The sequence below is a fragment of the Canis lupus genome, chromosome X (genome assembly GCF_003254725.2).
Source record: "Canis lupus dingo isolate Sandy chromosome X, ASM325472v2, whole genome shotgun sequence".
NCBI classification, from domain to species: domain Eukaryota; kingdom Metazoa; phylum Chordata; class Mammalia; order Carnivora; family Canidae; genus Canis; species Canis lupus.
In genome coordinates, this window is record NC_064281.1 from 108,661,738 (window position 1) to 108,682,686 (window position 20,949).

Sequence of the window (20,949 nt, forward strand, 5' to 3'; positions counted from 1 at the left end):
AATAATTGACAAGTGTTCTTTTGTCATTCTCTGACTTATTTCATGTAGTATCATACCCTCTAGGTCCATTTAGTCAAAAATATTATAATAACATTGTTTGGTGAATGATGATGACTACACTTATAGAGTAACCTACAGAATTGTTGAATCCTTCTGTTTTGCATCTGCTGGTAATATAACACTATATGTTAACTATACTTCAATAAAAAAATAAAATATCTATTCCTATACTTCCCCCTTAAAAAAGGATCTTTTAAAAGTGAAGGAAAACACATTACTGGAAAATAAGACAATTGCAGAACTGCAGTAATAGAGCATTGAGAATAAACCTAGAAGTCACCCAGCCTAGTGTCCTAACCAATACAGGAATTGCCTCTTGAATTCTGAGTACTTCCAGCGATGGCATCTCTACCACCTCCTCAAGACAGCCACTCCATCTCTGGATAGCTCTAACAGTTAGAAAATTATTCCTTATACTGAGCCATTTTCATTTTAATGCATATGAAGATGCTAGAAAAAAAATCAAGCAAGCCATTTGCTAACAAAAGATTCCAAGGCACTGTCTTTATGATGAGCAACTCATGTTAAACCAATTTAATTTCCTTCTGCGATAGAGTTGCAGGTCTTGAATAAAGAGGAGAGCAATTGGCGTAGGACACATCTGGACTTCGCTAAAGCTTTGTGGATCTGCACGGCATTTCCATTAATGAGTTAGGGATATCAGGTCTGAGCTATCCTATTATAAGTGTCTATTCCAAGGGCACTGCACAACTCTTAGAGAGGAACCTGGGACAATATATCCCAGGAACTGCAGAGGTTTGTCCCATAGCTTTACGTTTTTTTCTGGCAAGGTCTGAACTGAGAGAAATAAGAGAATTCCAACTAAATTTGCAGAAGACACCATATCGGGAAATGGGGCTGGAGAATAGGGGAAATGAAAGCTGAAAATTCCTTGCAAGCAAGAGCAGAATCTGAGGTGACCTTAACCAATTAGAAAAATGGTCTGTCAGAAAGAGGCTGACATTTGATGTTCAACAGGGACAGTGCTGGGCAATCCATGTGCTTCCCAAATCCAAACCACATGAATACCTGCTGAGGAATGGCTGGGGAAACCATCACTCTGAATCACACCTTGAATAAATGGAAACAAGACAGGGCCATTGTGTAAAGAGCTGGTATGGGCCTGGGTTTTGTGAACAGAGTTATGATGTACAAAAGCCAGGACATAATTCCTCTACCCTATATTCTGCATTAATAGGGACTTTATTAGATACATTCAGACACTCAGCACGTTAGTCTTCATATAAACCATGGAAGTAGAGAAGCTGGAGAGACTATCAAGGTAAAAAGGATAAAAAGCAGTCCTCCTACAGAATTCGTGAAAAAAGTTGAAATGACTAGAAGACTCACTGTTGACTCCTCATTTGCCTTTCTTTTAGCTGATTTCTCCACACTTACATGACTATAATACCTCCTCTCTGCATTGTTTATGAAATTCTATCTAAAGATATCCCTGTTCAGACCTGTTTATCAGGGAGGATATTGCAAATTTGATTTAACTTTGGTCATGTGTCATGTAGATAAGCCAGAGTGGAAGAAAACATTTGGTGCTAAATGATATTGCCTTGTACCTAGCACTGGGCTGGCACACAGTAGCTACCTAATGACTGACTATGTGTTGTGGGAAGGAATGGGAGGAGGAAGTCAACTAATTGGTTTTTTTTAAAAGTCTGGATCCTCTCTGTCAAAATCAAGTTAATACAAGAATGCTGTGAGGAAGAATATGATTAATTATAAGCTGAAAGTTGCCTAAGGCATTGGGAGGAATCTCTGGAAGAGCACTTAGTTAGAAGAAAGGGAAGATGTAAACCTAGGGCAGTATTATTGATGTCTCTAATTGGTGACATGCTAATATGATTTAAGATAATTATTTGTTTTTCTAATAACTTTCCTTAATTAACCTGCCTCAATGTGTCTAAAGCACCTTGCATGATAACCTGGTACGTACTAGGTAGCAGATACATACTAGTTGTTGTTTTGTAAATTTCAGAATATTTCTTCAATTAAACCAATTATACTGGCACTGATTTCCCTGATTCAGCATTGACATTTCATGCTGTGCTTTGAACTCTACTGAAAACATACTGTAAGAATTTACTTAACTGACCTCTGAAGCATAAAGTCCTATGGCTATCCAGTTTAGCCTTTCAGAACTGTTCAATTTAAAAACCTACTGAATGACTTTTCCACTAAGATCAGGTAGCAGGCAAGACTGTCTTCTCTTACCAGTCCTTTTTAGCATCATAGTGTAAGTCCTTGCTAATACAATAAGGCATGAAAAGAAAATAAATAAACATACAGATTGGGAAGGAAGAAATAAAGCCGTTTCTGTTCACAGATGATGTGGTCATTTATGTACAAAATCTGAAAGAATCAACAAAAACACTCCTGGAACTAATAAGTGATCTTAATAAGGCTGTAAGATACAAGGTTAATATATATAAAAGGCAATCACTTTCCTATATGCCAGCAATGAAAAAGTGGAATTTTAAATAAAAAATCACAAAACCATTTTCATTAGCACCCCAAAAAGTTTAATACTTAAGTATAAATCCAACAAAATATGTATAAGATATATATGAGGAACACTAAAAAGCTCTGATGAAGAAATCAAAGAACTAAATAAGTGGAGAGATTTCTCTATGTTCATGGATAGAAAGACTTAATATTGTCAAGGTATTAGTTCTTCTCAACTTGTTCTATAGATCCAGTGCAATCCCAAACAAAATCCCAGCAAGTTATTTTACAGATGTTGACAAACTAATACTAAAGTTTATATGGAAAAAAGATAAAGTTTATATGGAGAGCCAAAAGTCCTAGAAAAGCCAAATCAACATTGTAGGAGAAAAGGTCAGAGGATTGATACTACCTGACCTCAAGACTTACTATAAAGCTATAGTAATCAAGACAATGTGTTATTGGTGAAATAGAGACAAATCAATAGAACATAATAGTGAGCCCAGAAATAGACCACCTAGATATAGTCAACTGACCTTTGACAAAGGAGCAAAGGCAATATAATGGAGCAAATAGAGTCTTTTTAACAAATGGTGTTGGAACAGTTGGACATTCACATGCAAAAAAATGAACAAAAACCCCAAGTCTAGACACAAACCTTGAACCCTTCACAATAGTAACTCAAAATGGATCATAGACTTAAATGTAAAATACAAAATTATAAAATTCCTATATGACAACATAAGAGAATACCTAGATGAATACTGAATAAATAAGTAATTAAATATCTTTAAAATGACACTGAGCTATCACTACATACATACTCGAATGGCCAAAATCTGGAACAGTAACAATAGCAAATGCTGGCGAGGATGTGGAGCAACAAGAAGCTTCATATATTGCTGGTGAGAATGCAAAAACAGCACAACCACTTTGGAAGACAGTTTGGAAGTTCACAAAACTAAACATATTCTTACCATATGACCCAGCAATTGTCCTTGATACTTACCCAAAGGAGTTGAAACATATGTCCGCACAAAATCCTGCACACAGGTATGTATAGCAGCTTTTTTCCTCATTGCCAAAATTTGGAAGCACCTAGATGTCCTTCAGTAGTTGAATGGATAAATCAGCTGTGGTACATTCAGGCAGTGGAGTATTCAGCACTCGAAAGGAATGAGCTATTGGGCCATGAAAGTCATGTAGGAACCCTAAATGCATACTCCTAAGTGAAATAAACCAATCTGAGAAGACTACATACGTTATGATTCCAACTACGTGACATACTGGAAAAAACAAAACTATGGAGATAATAAAAAAAATCAGTGGTTGCCAGAATTGGGGGTAAAGGATGTATAGGTAGAACAGAGGATTTTTAGGGCAGTGAAAACACTCAGGCATGATATAGTAATGAAGGATATACTTAATTATATATTTGTCCAAATGCATAGAATGTACATCAAGAAAGAACCCTAATGTCAACTATGGGTTTTGGGTGATTATGATTTGTCAACATAGGTTTATCAGTTGTAACAATTGTACCGCTTTGGTGAGAATGTTGATGATGCGGGGAGGCTATGCATATGCATAGTGCAAGGGATATATGGGAAATCTCTGTACCTTCCTCTCTATTTTTCTGTAAAAAAGGGAGGTGGGTGGAGGGATGGGGTAACTTGGTGATGGGCATTAAGGAGGGCACGTGATATAATGAGCACTGAGTGTTATATGCAACTGATGAATCATTAACTCTACCTCTGGGAAAAAAAAAACTCTACCTCTGAAATGAATAACACATTATATGTTAATTAATTGATTTTAAATAAAAAAATAGGTAAAACATTTAAAAAATGCTCAAAAATTAAAATCCTTTAAAAAAATCTACTGAAGCTGAGGTTCTGAGTCACTATTAATCTTTCTCAAATAATGAAGGTCAGTATCTTATTGAAACTTCTAATATTAGAACACACTATAAGTTTTACATATAGCGATGGTGTTTAATTAAATGGTAGATTTGTTGATTTTTTTTAAGTAATGGTAGCTATCCTGGGTGCCTATTCATTCAAGATAAGCTTACTGTAGGTGACAACAATGTAAGTTCAGAAGAGATATTTTTAGTTGAAATGGAAAGAAAAAGTTTTAATGCTTTGTAATGTAAATTTCAACTAAATTGAGTTTTCCAGTTTTATTGACACTTGTATTCTGTGAAATTGAGTGCAAATGACTGAAGAAGGGGTTGCAGATGCAACCAGTCAGTGAGAAAGGACTCATTTCCTTCACTACCACACCTACGGGTCTGGGAGGCTGGGTGAAATTTGGCTCCCTTTATCCTTAGTAAAAGGAAGATTCCTTGAGCAACAGTTGCAGTATGCTCTGCCAATAGAGCTCTGGATGAGCAATCAAAAGAGCCAATTCTTGTTCTTTATATGGCACTTCATCCTGAGGCAAGAAGCAAAATCTTCAGTTGCCTTGCACTCTCAAATATTTGTAATTGATCACTATTCCTGAATGGTCACTATTCCTGAATAGTTCTGAGCAGAACTAGTATAATATTTTTTTTTAAAAGCTAATAAAAAAGATGTGTCAACATGCATTCTCCAAAAGAACCATTGTGAAATGGAATTCCACTGTGCTATAATCAGGCTGATTACTGATCTTGGTTTGCCCTGGATTATCCCATATTTAGAACTGAAAGTCCTGCCTCCTGGGAAGCTCCTTAGTCCCAGGCAAACCGGGACATCTGGTCATCCTGGCTATGGTAGTCTGACTAAATAACACTAACCAGTTGTGTGACCTTGGGTAAATCACTTCTCTCCAGGCCTTAGCTTTCACCTCTGTGAAATAGGGGAATTGGAATGGGCCCTCTCTGAGCTCCATGATTCTATGGAAGTGCATCCTCTGGGTCTGACTCAGTATCTGACTAGACAGAGATCTTGAGATGGTTGCAAGGCCAAAGCTGTCTTCCCTAATATTGGCCCCCAAAACTACAAAAGGTCTCTAAACCTTCCTACCTTCCTTGAATAAAAAACTAGACCTTTGTGAACCAGGCATTTGTGTGGATTTATCTACAAAGCTACTTTTATTTTATACCCATATCATGTTCTTGAGGTAGTAAGTTCCAGAGTATTGCTTCTCATTTTGTAAAATAGTATATCCACGCTGCATTCTAAACTTGCTGCTTTTTCTTTCTCCAATGTTTTAAGTGTCTTCCTTAGCTCTCGGATGCTCAGACTCTTAGTAGTTTTGATGAACAAGCTTACGTTCATATTACCCATAGTGCTCATTCACTGCTGCAGTCCTGGCTGTCTGGTTTGAAGTGTGTGGTTGATGAATTATTGATTAATGAACAGAGGGCTCTCTGAGAGTCTTGCCTTGTCTGTAAATGGGGATAATTATACCCACTCTCAAGGGTTGTTGTGGGGATTAAATGAGATTATGTATTGGCAAGTGCCTAAGACTGCCTGTCTCCTGGTGAGCGCTAGGTATTCCCACCCCCTGACTTAGCACCTTTTCTACCACTACCGTCCCCCCCTCCCTATTTCTTCAACTTTTTGAGGCCTGCTGCCCCCAAACATTGTTACCTTCCTGATCTTTCCACTTGGAATTCATCTCTCCTTATTCTGTACTTTCACAGAATTCTGCAATATTATTTATTTCATTCTGCTTTATGTTACGAGCTCTAAACGCACCCTTCTGTGTTCTGTTCCATGGTGCTGGGGCCAAGACTTTGCCAGCCACATTTCTGCTTCACTAACTGGCTCTCTGTTTGTGTTGGGCTTGGCCATTAGAGGTCACAAGGAGGAGACTACAAGGCTGGAGAAGGAAGAAAGGACCTGCTCTTAAGTTCGTTCCCATTTGGCCTACTGCTTGCTTGCTCATCCTGTGAGGATCAGCCCAGCCTTGCTGCTTTACTTGGTGGAAGGTGGACCTGTTTGCGGCAGCCGCTGAATCCAGTTGGCAGTTTCTCCAACGGTCTCTTTACAGTTTCATCACACTCCACCCCACTTCCCCTTCACCCCAAAGATATCAGCACGAGCCAGCAGCTTTTCCTCAGATGTTTGGGTCCCAAAGCCACAGAGCATTTTCTCTGAGAACAGACACCGCTGCCCCCTCACCTCAGGGGGTGTGGGACACAGGGTTGAGCGGCTTTCCCTTCCCAGATGTTGCAGGTTCAGCTCGGTGGATACCTCCTCCAGACTTTTAAGTCTCAATGGTTCCAAATTTCCCCTCTGTTCTTCCACTTGAGGGGTGCTAGCTGCTCCTCCCAGTCCTGAGGTCCTACTTCTGTGACACCTTAGAGTTCTCATTTTCTCTTTTCAGTCATCTGCGTAACAGCTTTAGGCCTAGTTAACAATCCTTTACAAATTCTGCTCAAATAACTGGCATGGTTTCTGTCTCTTATGGGACGATGTCCATTACAAGGGAGCTGGTTACAGGAGTCACCCCGCCATTCTCTTTGAGGTTCTTGAGGGTGACACCTGTCTTATTCATCTTCCTTTCATTGCTGCGACATCCCCCCTACCCACCATGTCTCACGAAATACCTAAGAGTATACAATAAATGTTTGTTGCTCTTTTTCGTTGATTTGATTGAACTAATTTGGTGAACCCAATGAAATTGTTTCGTTCTAGCATATCTCTCTCCGAGTCCTGAAAAATACTGCCCCTTGTTTTGGTCAAACAGGTGAACTCAAGGGTATGGAAGCAAATCACTGACCTAAAAATGTGTCTGTGGATGTGTCTATTCAATCTAACCTTCTCAAAAATGTGGTCCTGGAACCATATTACAATCAATTTTGAAAAATAGTTTCCCGATGAATGGATAAAGAAGATGTGGTTTATGTATACAATGGAATATTACTCAGCTATTAGAAATGACAAATACCCACCATTTGCTTCAACGTGGATGGAACTGGAGGGTATTATGCTGAGTGAAGTAAGTCAGTCGGAGAAGGACAAACATTATATGTTCTCATTCATTTGGGGAATATAAATAATAGTGAAAGGGAATATAAGGGAAGGGAGAAGAAATGTGTGGGAAATATCAGAAAGGGAGACAGAACGTAAAGACTGCTAACTCTGGGATACGAACTAGGGGTGGTAGAAGGGGAGGAGGCGGGGGGTGGGAGTGAATGGGTGACGGGCACTGGGGGTTATTCTGTATGTTAGTAAATTGAACACCAATAAAAATAAAGAAACAAAAAAAAAGAAAAATAGTTTCCCACGTGATTCTTTGAAACACTATAAAGTTTAGGGCAATATTTAGCTCAATAATGGTTTGAAGGTCCATATATATTACATACTCATATTTCTGGGTTTTTGCATAAATTCTTTCCTCATTCCTGACACATGCATTACCTCCTTTCTTTGACTGAGCCCTCCCTTACTCCCAGGGCAGAATCTGGTGTCCTGTGTCTATGCTCCCATGCCAACCATCCCCACATCTCTTCATCATACTAGTTGTTGCACTGATCATCTATGATTTTGCCCTCCCCATATGACTTGACCTCTTGGAAGGCAGAGGTTGAGTCTTTCATTTCCATGTAGGCACTGTGTATGTTTTGGGAAATGAATGAAGGATTTATATCATCAATACTTGTGGGGATTTGATTTTACATGCTTGCCTAATTATTTACAGAAAGATTAAACAAAGTCCTAGGGTTGATCCTGGGCTTCTACTATATATTCTTCTCTACTATTTATTCTTATTCCTTGGCCCTCTAAAAATTTATCATTATTGGTAATTGCATTTACTCAGCAGATGTCCTTTCCTCTAATAACTTACTAAGGATTATTACAACTTGCCTAGTAAAAGGAACTTTTTGAAATATGCTTTTTGTTGTGTCTGTTTTATTTATAGGGAAAAAGTAACTTTGGGCTTGTAGGAAGGAAACAATCAAAGAGCCTCACTTTTAGATGACCTGTGTTTGCTCTTATTTGGTTCTTACAACAACCTAGATTTGAATTGGTAACAGCAGACATCAAATAAAATATACAAAGATGGAATCGCAGAGAAAGATTATGTTAACAGCAATTTCCAACTCTATGGGAAAGTGCATAAATTCATGGATTGGCAAGGAAAATTGTCTCCCTTGACTCTTTTGTGGTATAATGAGGACCTTCTACATATTTTTAAAATGAAGCCTTTAGAAGCTAGCAACAAAAAGGGATCATTTATATTTTTAGGAATGGATGTTTTAAATCATTTTTCCAAGTTACAGAAGATTTTAGTATTTCTGTGGCTTCATTTTTCAGCCTCCTGAAGGAGATGTATGGCTCTTTGTGAATTAAAGGGATGTATAGAAATGCAAATGTTGCAGATTATAAAATTGTGTAAAAGGACCGTCTGCTAAATTGATTTCAAGCTATAGGGGACATTGTCTGTACACTTAAACAAAAGAGAACAGTAAGTTAACATAAAAAGGAGAGATTTATGTAAAGAACTTAATGCAGAGAAGTGGGAATGGATGCATAGCTTACTTAATAAAAATGGATTTGTATAAAAGCCAGATATCAGATTGTTCAGTTTAATTATCTACCATCTTTAGAATACAATTTTTTTACTTTCAAATTGCACCAGCTATATAAAACAGCATTTTTATTTCAAAAGTGGGACAGTGTGAGAGATCTTAATTCAAGTTATACTATGGGAAGGAATTCATGGCATACACCTTATTAAGAGCAAATTCAGTGTGGATCAAGATATATATTTTGATTGTTTGAGATTTGAGAGTTCTGTATATGTAAATCAAGCCTGTATTATTAGAATTATTAAGATTATGCTGACAGAGGAGTATCATTTAAAAACTTGTCAGAAAAAAAAATAAAAAAATAAAAACTTGTCAGAGGTCTTATTTGAAGAGAGGGGGCAACATGGATTAAAAGGAACAGTGATTAGTTTTAGGGAGTTGTTAATAAGGTTTATAAAGACAGTGAATATCAGCTTATCTAAAGTCCAGATGCTTATTTTCAAATTGTTCTCCTTCCTTCTCTCTGTTATTAACTTTCTGGAAAGAGGTGCTTTATTCCTTTATATTCTCTCTGTTCATTTGCAAAGGGAAATCCAAAGTGGGTTCTAGAGTTGAAGCATTTTGGAATGTGAGAGTAATCTTTTGCATTGGAGACTGAAGATAAGCTACTTCTTCTGGTCACAGATTTTATAACTAACTCAAACCTCTCAGCTTGCCATTTCCTAAATGGAGAGTTCCTCATAAAAAACGCATGTCTCAGCAGAGATCAATGACCAACATTAGAAACCATGGCCCAAGTTCATGTCTTGATGGAAAGGGTAGCTGCATAATGAGCAATGGTTATAATGTCCCATGATGAGCCAGACAGATATTCTAACCCAATCAACTAATTCATCTTGAAAGCATAGTATTTGACTGATCCTTTAGAATTCACTGAACCTGTATTACTTTATTGTTCCCAAGTCTCTAAGAGGTATTTTTTCTCCCATTTTCCTCTTATTGATTCATTGAGCTTTATTCCCTCCTCCACAGTCCCTAGGGCCTTGGCTTATGCCCCTATTATCGCATCTAGTTCATTCTGCCTTTTGTTAATTTTAAAAACAAAGAAGCCAATTTATTGAGCAGTTATTACATGCAAATCACCATACCAGGTGCTGCTACACAGGAAGAGGATACTGGGATGAATAAGACATCTGCTTTCAGAAGAGTTTACAACTATATGGTAGAGTGGACTGAGTTTGAGGAGGGGGAGAGAAGGAAGGGAAATGTGAATATCAGTTTATTGTGGAATTCTAACTCTGCAAAATGAACTATTGGTGGCGTGTTGTGCTCTAAGCTTTGGGCCATTATTGGTATAACCCCCACCCCCACTAGTATTAATTGGTACTACACTGTGAAAAAATGACATAGAGGCTTCTCAGTAATATTGGTAAGTCCCTTTGACAAATTAAACAAACACAGTTGGTGGTTGCCTGGGAGTATGCCATAATAAAGATCTTCTCTGAAACAATAGAAATGTTTTGGGAAGTCTTATATTTTCCTTTCTCCATTCCAGGGGCCTGGTTAATAGCCAATAGCCAGAATTTTCTTCCCAAATACTAACTTAGCACCAGCATTTATTTTTCTTGTAGTTTTGTACTCACCTAGTCTTGCTATCTTTATATTGTAGCCAGAAATAAGTCACAAGGAGGTTCAGATGTTATTTACTAGCTTATTAAACCCATATGACTTTAGGGACACATTTTCTAGGACCCAGAAACTCCTGCAAGCTTTGAAAACTTACAGAATGTAATGTAAGATTCCAACCTGTTAGCTAACGGCACTGTAAATATCACCAATTATTCTCTTTCTTAAGAGCAGTATTAGTAGCTCAATCAACTAACTAACTGAAAGGACAAATGACAGAATGGGCAACTGGCTGCATTATCAAAGCTTTGCATAGCCGCTCAGAGAACACCTTTCCTAATGAGTGAGGTGTCAGGCCCTAATAGCTGGTTGGTTTGGATTTGATAATCAGAAATGAAGTAGTTAAAAGGATTGTTAATTTTAAAATCCATGATTAGGGGTCAGGATGAGACTTGGAAGAGATCTGTAATGACAGTGTACTTTGGGGCAATGTGCTTGCCTAACACAACGGGGTATCCATTAGCAGTCATTGTCCTGCTTCCTTTGGTGTCGGAAGTGCAGAGTGATCTCAATCTATGAAATTGGAAAGATACTATTTGTCAATGGAAGCACAGGTAGTCTTTCCAGGGTGTTAAATTCAGGGGTATGTAGGAGATGGGGGTGGCAGGACACACTAGTGTGGCATACTGAAGGGAGCTTATCTTCCTGCCGGAGTGATCTTGTCCTGCATACGCTTGCTTATTAACTTTCCTATCCGGTTTGACCCATTTGGTAGGAATACCACACTCATGCATCAAAACTAGTACAGAAGTGGGGAGGACTGGGAGACACATTTTACTATTTATCAAGATTTAAGTGTCGATGTTTCAATTGTTTTGAAGAGGGAGTGAGAAAAACACCGTCTCTGTTTCTATGGTCTCTCGGTAGTTTGATGGGAGTAACTTGTGTTGTTTTCCTAGTCAGTCTCTGGAAGCAGTTTATTTAAGGCTGTGCCTAACACAGTGCATGTTACAAAGTAGGAACTCAGGGACAATTTGTTGTGAAAATTAAGGCAGTATGAAATGTATAAAAGACACGTGGTCCATGGTTTATTATCTGAAAGGAAGAAAATCAATGGGAAGTCCGTTCAGGAATATTACCCTGCATTAATATATTTTCAAGAAGTGTGATCCTTTCTATCATAAGGAGAATTTTTTTTCTTTTTTTAAAATTTTGTATCTATATGAGATGATGGATGTTAACCAAACCTATTCTGGTCATCATTTCACAATATATGTAAATCAAACTCTCTTGCTGTATACCTTAAACTTATACGGTGATAAATGCCAATTATTCCTCAGTAAAACTAGAAAAAAAATATGCAAACAATGTTACTTGTTTAGCAAAATTGTAGTCTAGGCTAGAGAGAATGAAACTATTTATATGAATGATATAGTCTTTCAGTTCACATGGGGGCAATGTAGCTGTTTCATTAAAATGGTAATCACCAGAACCTTTGAAACAACCCATTTTGGGTTCATTTGTATTTGGGTCAATTGATCCATCTTAGAAGTAACATATATTCTTAGTTCCAAATCATAGGCTTTTTGTGATATATAGAGAGGTATAATCCAGAGTCAAACCATTCATCCCAATATCCGTTCGTTTATTCGACACGCATTGGATTTCTACACTGGATGAATTATTGTGCAAGGAGCAGAGGGATAAGTTTCCTAAGGGCAAGAACCTTGCCCATTTTTTCTATACTGTATCCCCAGCATCTAGCATAACACATTGAAGGTATAGCCTATCCTTAGTAGGTACTTGTTGACAAGGGGATAGATAAATGAATGAGGGAGGTGACAGACATGCAGAAGTAATTATAATGCCAGACAAAGTAGAAGATGCAGTGAACTCCAGCTTGGGTAAGGTTGGTCATGAAAGGTTTCAGGTAGAGCCCAACATTTGGATTACTACTTTTGGATTGAATAAGATAAGACAGGCAATGCACACACATGCACAGAGGAAGAAAAGCATTCAGGGCTATGGTGACATCACAGATAAAGGATGTAGCAGCATGAAAGCATATGCCATGTTTTGGGAATGATAAGAGTACCAGCGGCTGGAAGGGCAAGGCCAAGTCACATAAGACTCTAAATGTCTTACTAAGGTGTACACCATTGGAAGGTTTTAGAAGTGAGTAATTGGATTCAACATATTAACCAAAGCTTTATGAAACTCTCATTAAGTGTCTATATTGTAGACTGTAGGGAGTATTTGCCTTCACCAAACTTACAGTTAGGATTTGCCAGCAACTGGCATTTCCTTCAGGAAGTATTTCTTCACCCAAGTCCATGCCACTCTATATTTCCCTCATCATAAAATTTATCATTGTGCATTATAATTGCTCATTTAGTTTTGAGTTTCCTTCACTGTACTGAGAGCTCAGTGAGGGCAGAAACAACGCCTGCTTTGTCACTGTAATCCCACTACCTAGGATAGTTTCTGGCATGTAAGTAGGTATTCAATAAACATGTGTTGAATAAACAAGTGAGAAATCAATGAGTCAACAAATCACGTGATTGTACACTCCATCTGCAAAATGCAGGGGAACCATTCAAGGGGTATTTCTCCTGTGAGATGACGAGAATTCATTTGTGAGATTGGAGGGGGGATTGGGATGTCTGTGTATGTTATAGGTGAAAGGCCTTATGATAAAGGGCAGGTATCTGTGAGATACTGGGGACTCATTTACAAGTTGTGAGTTTCTGTTTAAAGTTAGGATTTCTCCAGGATGCTTCAAGTCTCAGGGTTACAGCCCAGCAAATATTTGTTGGAGGACTAGATCAGTTATGTATGCAAAGTGTAGGAGCCCAGTAAATATTTGTCAAAGGCCTACAATCATTCGTTGTGGCAGGTTGTATTTTTCAGAATGACCCTACCCACATATTCATCCTATCTCCCTTACTGATGAGAAGTGGAGTCTGTGTTCTCACATCTGGAGACTGAGTGAATCTTTGTAACCGCTTTCACCAATTGAATACATTAGAAATGAAGCTGTGGGAATTCTGTCTTCTCATAGAGAGAATCCACCCCCAATCACTTTCTCCTTCTCTTACCCCTGCCTTTCTAGACGCAAAATCAGGGGAAGATGGGCAGATTTCTAAAAGCAGTAAACAAACAAGAAAGCCTATAGAGTTAATCATTGAGTAAATGCTAATGAACACAATTCAGTAAATGGTTGATATTTTTCTCATATTTCATTGGGAAGTTAAATTTAAGATACAACAAAAATTATTTCTCTTGATCATCATTAAAATGCAATACAAATAAAAATCTCTCTTCTGACCTCACTATTAAAGCAAGTGTTTTCTTTACCATCTCTCTTCATTAATAATTGCTGTGCTCTAATAAAATTAGAGGATGTGGAAAATAATACTTATTATGAATTCTCTAACACTGGCATGCAAACATCCTTATTAAAGCCGGTGATCTATGTTTTGTTGTTTAAATGTCTGTAATTCTTGCCTTTTATTCTGACTATCCATTTCTTTGCTGAAGAAGCACAATCAAGCTCTGACAGTGTCAACTCCCATTTTTGATGGTAATAAAAGGAAGGGTCAATATCCCTGAGGACAAATGGAATTGTAGAGGGAGCTCCAAAGCATTGAGAAGCATAGGACAACTGCTTTTTGCCGTCTCTTCTTCCTCAATCATACTTTGGAGAGTTAACACAGGGAAGGCAGCAAACAAGTGTCCACACAGATCCCTGGAAGCATATTCTGCGGGAGGAATATTTGGCTTATGGAGATGTCCTCATCTGCACCACACATGGGGAAAGCAGCCTACATCTGGGCCAAATGTTGATGGCATAGAAGAGTCCACTTGCTTGCTTGGTAAATGACAGTGATGAAAGTCATACGTAGGCATGCCAATTGACTTAATCTTTCTCTACTTTCCCAATCACAAACAATTTGGCTTTGCCTATTAATTTTTGTAGATACCACTAAAAGGAATACCATAGCTAATGTTATATCAGACCCAATTACGCTAGTGAACTGCTTCTATTTTTTTTCTTTCATGCTGTGGCATTTCCTTTCCCCTGAAAACACTCTTTCACTCAGTCTAGCAATTAACTGCTTGAACAGTATAATAAGGAAGCAATTAAGAGGTGACAGAGAAAAATTAACACTCCATTTCACATTAAAGGCTAAGTGAGTATCCTTGCCATTGTGAGTTAAATGTGTCTTTGAAAACCTGTAGTTTGGATGTATTTTCCTTTTGAATAAGGAGCCCAGCTCCATGTTTTTTGTCTAGCATCCCAATCTGAAAATGGATGATAACTAATTGGGTGCTGTCTGCTTAAACAGGCTATATTAATTGCAGTTTGTTCTCCTGTAAGTGTCAAGGAAAACAAAATCTTTGTAATGTGTAGGCATAATGTACGGCTGCCTTCATTTGAATATGCAGGCCATGTCCTAGTGCAAATAAAGCAAACTCCTGGATGCAATGTTGCCATGGCAGGCAGCATTTGCATAATAAATAACAGCTATCATGAGACTTTCTTTATGAAGTTCTCTGTTGTGTTGTCAGCTGTAAGAGCCTCCACTAAAGCAGCCAATATTGAGGAAGTAAGAGTGTGTTTTGCTTGCAAATGCAACACCCCAACCGGAGTCACTGTCAAGAATCCATTATTTTAGTTTTGCTGGCTAAATGGGATGGATTGTGTTAAGTACGTACAAGGAATACATAGTGAGCAGTATCAACACACATGCCTGAGATGACAAAAATATGACTTAACTCCAAGACACTTGGTCAGATGAGCTCAGGAACATATCATTAGCTGCTATTTCGTGTCAAGGTCTTTGAGCACAATAGGGGTATCTGCAACTTCGTCCTCTTAAGTATCACTTAAGCCTGGGTCAGATACCTTAGAAAATTGCTCTTGTTTCTGGTGCTATGGATTAGAATGATATTTTAAGGGATGTGGGACATTCCGAATAGCTTTATCCTGTGAGATTCAGTTCTCATACTATCTTAAGGCTACTAGAAGTTTCCTGGTACTTATTTGGGAGCTTTCCTTTAGGCAGTGTATAAATTTTCTTTGATTTGATATTAGCATTCTTTTTACCACTTTCAGAAACCCTTCACCACATATTCTCTGGGACTCAGAGAGATGGAAGGTTAACTGTGTGTGTGTGCGTGTGTGCATGTGTGTGTGTGTGTTCTAAATGGAGGCCTAATAGGTTGTCTTTTATTTCCAAAAAGAAAAAAAGAAAGCGCGTGGAATGAGATTAATAAGAGCATTGCCTTACATGGATTTACACATTCTGCCAATCTCTTTGATGCAGATGAGATCCTCTATTTTTGTTTCCAAGGGAAAAAGTCATGGTCACCATCATCATCATGAGTTGGCTACCGTTTCTTGTGTGCCTATTAGGCCCCTGACCACTGTGTTAAGTGATAACGTGTGCCTTATCTCGTGTAATCCTTATGATCTGTAGAGACTCTATTTTAGGCCTGAGAAAAGGGATTTAAATTTTGTGTTATTTCCCTTCAAAGCTCATGTTCTTTTGGCCACTTAATGCCCCCAGGGCAGAATTTTAAAAAGCGAACATTAATGAGAGCTTCCTGAAACAATGGCTATGTTAATGACTACAAACAGCACTGTATTTTTTTCTAAAGCCAATGAAAATAGCAATATTCTTGACTCTAGGGAAGAAAGGTGTCACAAATCTGGAGCTGATTCTCACCTCTTTATAGCCTGATTTACAGGGGCAAAGAAGTTAGAAAGGAGTCTGCTCTAGATGGAGGCTTAATAGGTTGTCTTTTATTTCCAAAAAGCAAAAAAGAAAAGAGAAAGACCAACTGCAAAACTTCAACAACTCATTTTCAACTTTTAAGAGCTCAGAAATACAGTCTAAGCTATTAAAGACTATTTATTATCCTTTTTTAAAAAACATTTCATCATCTTAAAATATCCCCACTCATACGAGAACTTGCTGTTCAGGTGTCTTCATAGAGCAATTTTCTGTAGCCAAGTTACACATCTTAAAATAATGATTCATAATGGAGATAGGGCAGGAGGTGACCAGAGCATTAGCTAAAGAGCACCATTAGAATATGCTGTTTCAGAAAATAATAAACACTTGGATACTTCAGCTTTTAAAATAAAACCCTTAAAAGCTAGGCATCGGTGACAAATGCAGTAATAATATTTAATAATTGTGGAGGGACTGGAGGAAATGGCCAAAAGTGACCAAACAGTTGGAGAACTTGGGCAAGTTGTGTAGTTAAGATCTGTCCTGCATCTTCCAGAAGGATTTAGGTATTAAAGAGAATTTCTTGCAACCTAGTTTTTTTTCTTTCTCTTCCTTGTGGTTCTTTATATAAATGTCTGATCTGCTGTGGGGTTGGGAGCTAAGGTTTTTTCTTTTTTCCATATTTCTTTTCAATAAGCATGTTCTTCAAACTATACCATGGCCTGTCCAGCCAAGTCATTCTTTGATTATTAGAGTTTCTCTTTGCTGCACCTCATTGAACTTATATTACCAAGGAGCCCAGCTTTTCTTTTACTCTTGAAAATCAATCGTTTCAAAAATAAGATCGCAGTTCCTTTGCGTTATTCTAATAACATGCCAGTCCTTTGATGCGAAGCAGTAACAAATTCATGTTTCATTATTAGGAAATAGCTGGGCTCTTTTACCATTGGTAAACTTGGGCAGCATTTTCCCCAGTGTCTGTATTCCTGGCTCACCCATGACCACATTTCAAAGAGGATGTCGAAATTTAACTATAGCACTAATCATTTGGTCCACTACTACCTGGTCAGAAACTTGGCACAAAACAGCCCTTCATCTTCTCATGAAGAGGATGAGTCGGGGGGAGCAGAAGAAAGGGGAACATTTATGTAAACATTTCAAGTGACCTAACTCATGTTTGAGACCCCAAGTACTGTATGTGTGTGCATGTTGGCGGGGGTGGTATTTAAAAGTCTGTGCATAATGACTTTTCTCCAAAAAACGTGGGAACTTTGCAAAATTTTCAAAGAAGAGAAAGGCCAGGATTCTGTGATGAGGTCGCCATTAAGAACGGAATATTTGTGTCCCTCCAAAATTCTTATGTTGAGACCTACTCCCCAGTGTGATGGTATTAGAAGGGAGGACCTTTGGGAGGTGTTTAGGTCATAAAGATGGAGCCCTCCTGAATGGGATTAGTGCCCTTACAAAAGAGACCCCAGAGAACTCTCTCTTCCTTCCCACCCCACCAGGACATAGGGAGAAGACACTCATTTATGAACCACGAAGCCGGGTCTATTCAGAGCTTGACTGGGCTGGCATCCTGATATTGGACTTCCAGCCACAAGAACCATGAGAAATAGATTTCTGTTTCAGGCATCCACTCTATGGCATTTCATTATAGCAGTCCGAGCAGACTGGCGATCATCCCCATGAATGCCAAATGGTAGTTGCTGATGGGTCCTAACTCTTTGGCACACTTAATGCCCTCTGAAGAGGAGAGACAACTTTCTGATACTTACTCTCCTCTCCTCTTTAGTCTACTGACCACGGCAATACAGAGAACTTCCAAGTCTCTGATTCCTTCTTGTATTTTCTTCCTGGTTCTAGAGATAAGAATATTAATACCTAATATTAATACTAATCTAATATTAGATATTAGATATCTAATATATAAGATATCTTAGCATCTTAGATATTAGAAGCTCACCACATCCATCACCCCAGAAACAGAAACGATCGGTTCTTTAAGACATTCTCTCCACCAGTATCCCTGAACTTTCCTGAATTTGTCAAGGACTCTGTAGCCAGTGCACTAAGGCAGTCCTTTATCAGGGCATTTTCTGTTAGGCTCATCCACTGTCACCACCCAAGACATTAAAGGAGAGGTCCGGAACATTTCCAAGATAAATATCCCTTTTTAAAAATATTAGGTAACTCCACATGATCTGGTGACTGATAAAGTACAAAACACCTAAATACAACTATAAATCATGAGTGTCTTAATGTGAAGATGGAGTTTTGTACTATGAAATACAAGGAGATAAACAGTTACCTGCAAAACAAAAAGTAGGTGGAAAATTGTGATATACGTATGTGAGAAATAGCACGTATACTGTCTGCATAGAATGCGCCCTGAGTTTTTTTCCAAGAACTGTGGTCCTCAGGCTGGGAACCTTGAGCATAAGTAAAGGGGTTTTACACTTTAGCTAAAAAAAAAAAACAAAACAAAAACAAAAAACAAAAACAACCCTGGAGGCTCTCTTGTCCTTTCATTTCCCTAATTGCCACTCCTTGCTAGTGGGGTGGGGAGCAGCTCCTGCCCCTTCAGGCATTTACAGAACAAACTGCACTTCAGGGCAGGGTGACAGTCCTCAGTTCCATATCTGGTGCAAGCGGATTGTGTGTAACTCACCACAGTGTGATAGCAGAGTCCCATTTGCCATGGCTGGTTGAAAACAAAACAAACCCAGCTTTCTTAGTCCCTGTTTTTTCTCAGCTACTCATAGAAAGAAAAAGCCAGGTCTTTTGTAACGTCTTTCTCCAGAATCATCTATCTGCCCTTCTTCTTCCGGGACCCAGCCCACCATGCACACCCAGGCCAGCCACTTTCTCTTAAATCCCCAGACTCTGACATATGCCCAGCCTAAGACAGATTCTATCCCCTTTTTTCCTCCTGACTTTCTAGGCTGAATTTAATCCTTTCAAACAGTCCTTCCTAATTGGATACCTAAAATAAATAAATAAATAAATAAATAAATAAATAAATAAATAAATATACACATAGTACTTGCAACATCTGTGCCGCCATATCTGCTCAGTCCCCTTGGGGTGAGCGTGGGAGGGTGACAGGGCCGAGGAAGGAGTGTTCGTGCTTCTATCCTAGAGCCATCTTTCAGACCCTCAGATCTCTTCTTCCCCTTTGTTCTCTTTCCTGCCAGTCAAATTCTGTCTCATTATAGATGAATATTTTCAAGTGCCCACATTTACATATACCATCCATAAGATAACTTTTGTCTACTGCAAAAAAAGGAGGATGATTACATTTCACGTATAATTGAAAATGGGCTTGTTCATCATGCACATGAAAACCTCAATCAATTATTTGTAATTTGTCTTTGGTCCTCACATCAGTGCCTTGCTGAAGCCTTTCATTGAATGCGTATGTTACTTACCTCGTGAAAGAACTTTCTGGCAATATATTTGTATTCATTATGTAATCATTGGGACCAGTAGAAGATATTTAGCTCTCTAATTCTGAAGCTGTCAGTAAAGCCTCATGGAGCTACAGCAGAATTTAAAATACAAGCAATAGAGTCTTCAGATAGAAAGCCAAAATGCCACTGGGAAAAGCCAGAGTTAGCTGGCCTTTATGCCCTTACAGAGTCTTACATTGTACTTTTGCAGAGCTTAAGAATATCTTAGCATCTTAGAGCTGGATGAAGCTTTGAGATCATTTAGCCCAGCACTCTAATTTAGAAACTGGAGAAACTGAGGTCCAGAGGGAGGAAGGAACTCACCTCAGGTCATATGTTAGTCAGTGGCAAAGACAGGAACCAAGGTACTCAATACAGCTCAAAATTAACATTAGAAATGTGGTTAAATTGCATAATTAATTTCGACACCCTTATTGCCCCAACAAAGTTTAAAAAAAAAAGCACATAAGGAATAACAATATGAATTGCAGGTTTGTTACTTACAGCCAGTAGTACTTACTTCAGTTACAAATGTGTTTCTTTCCATTTCTGATCCCAGATCTAATCCAGAAGCACAGCATGTGTCAGTTCACACTGTGTCATGTGACATAAAGCTACTTAATATAACCTGACTCAGAGTGACATTTCTATTGCACTGCATTGCAGTAGAAAGAAATAACACCTTTTTCACAAGTGGGTAATTATCTCTGCCAGTTGATATTGTTTTGCTATTTGCAGGTAGAAATGGAAAGCAGGTATGTTCTTGAGAGTGCATCTTTAAAACAGATACTAGGATAAAGAATTTATGGGAAATCTATTTGATTAGGGTCACGGGAGTTCAGGCACCATGAGTGAAAGAAAATATGTTTAATGAAAGACATGTTTGCATTGAGAAGCAGTTTGATCGGAAGGCAAAGTATAAAAATTTACATGGGAAGAAAGCCCAAAGTGGGACAGTGATTACAAGCTAAGAGCAGCTTGTCAAAAGTAAAGGACAAGTATTTAAGCCTTCTTTTAAAAAAGATTTTATCTACTTGAGGGAGGGAGGGAAGGAGGAAGAAGAGAGTGCAAGTACGGGGAGGAGCAGAGGGGGAAGAGGAAGGAGAAACAGACTCCTCGCAGAGTGTGGGGCCTCACACAGGGCTTG

At 38.4% G+C, this 20,949-nt stretch overlaps 1 long non-coding RNA gene across 1 annotated transcript in view; it reads right to left on the bottom strand.

Annotated features, from left to right (window-relative positions):
• The window catches only part of LOC118353673 (uncharacterized), a 37,391-nt gene extending 16,996 nt beyond the window's left edge, over positions 1 to 20,395 (bottom strand). Inside the window, exon 1 of the long non-coding RNA XR_007409278.1 lies at positions 20,323 to 20,395. This is a non-coding gene — a long non-coding RNA (uncharacterized LOC118353673). The remainder of the gene's footprint in view (positions 1 to 20,322) is intronic.
• Between the last annotated feature and the right edge of the window lie 554 nt (positions 20,396 to 20,949).